This window comes from Propithecus coquereli, unplaced genomic scaffold (genome assembly GCF_000956105.1).
Source record: "Propithecus coquereli isolate 6110/MARCELLA unplaced genomic scaffold, Pcoq_1.0 Scaffold10470, whole genome shotgun sequence".
Lineage (NCBI taxonomy): Eukaryota > Metazoa > Chordata > Mammalia > Primates > Indriidae > Propithecus > Propithecus coquereli.
The window spans coordinates 6,737-7,614 of record NW_012134382.1 but is presented as its reverse complement, the minus strand read 5'-3'; positions in this window follow the sequence as shown (position 1 = coordinate 7,614).

Below are 878 nucleotides of genomic sequence, written 5' to 3'. Positions count from 1 at the left end.
AAATAACTTTGTAATAATTGTCTCCACCCAACTCCAGATTGCAAGTTGCATGAAGGAATGGACAAGATTAATTTTGCTGGCTACTCTACCAGTACCACAGATAACGTCTGCTTCATGAGACAAATTTATGAATATCTCTTGAGTGAATGAATAGATTAATGAATGAAGTGGGAGCCATATTCTAGTAGAAATGAATAAGGATTGTATTTTAAGTGGAATTCAGAAGGTTGGAGTCAGAATCTGGTCAATCTTGTAACATTTAATTCAGTGCTGTTCTTAATGAAGCCTCAGGATCATAAGATACATTTTGTTCTCCAAACTCGTAAGATACTCTCCCAGGTATATGTGGTTCAGTGGGGAAATGCCTGAGTGAAAAATGAATTCCCTTCTTAATTGTGGATTAGCATATTTCAGACTTTAGACTTTTTAGTGTTTTGCAGTGACTAAGTCTCGAGGGAATGATCACAGCCTTCATAAGCCTGATGTTCTGCCTTAAGAAGCAGTACATTCTACCCTTTGTTGAATTAATTGACCACAGATGAAATCTGCCTTAGCCGATTCTTTTATGGAGCTTGCATAATTTTTCAAAGCTATATTTCTGGCTGTTATCAGAACAGAAAACATGTATTACTATAAAAAAAATGAACGAAACAAAGTAAACTGATATATAGTACTACCTTCAGTGAATATTTCCTAAGGAACAAAGGTAAGATGATTTACTTTATTGTAAGTTGTTCAGATATATAGTTTCAAGAGGACCTAAAATAGTCAAGAAAATCAGACTAAATATCTCGAATTGGATGTCTGAAACATTGAATTTAATGTTATCAACTAAACTATTAATATGCATTTTTTTAGAAGAGAGAGATTTAGGATCA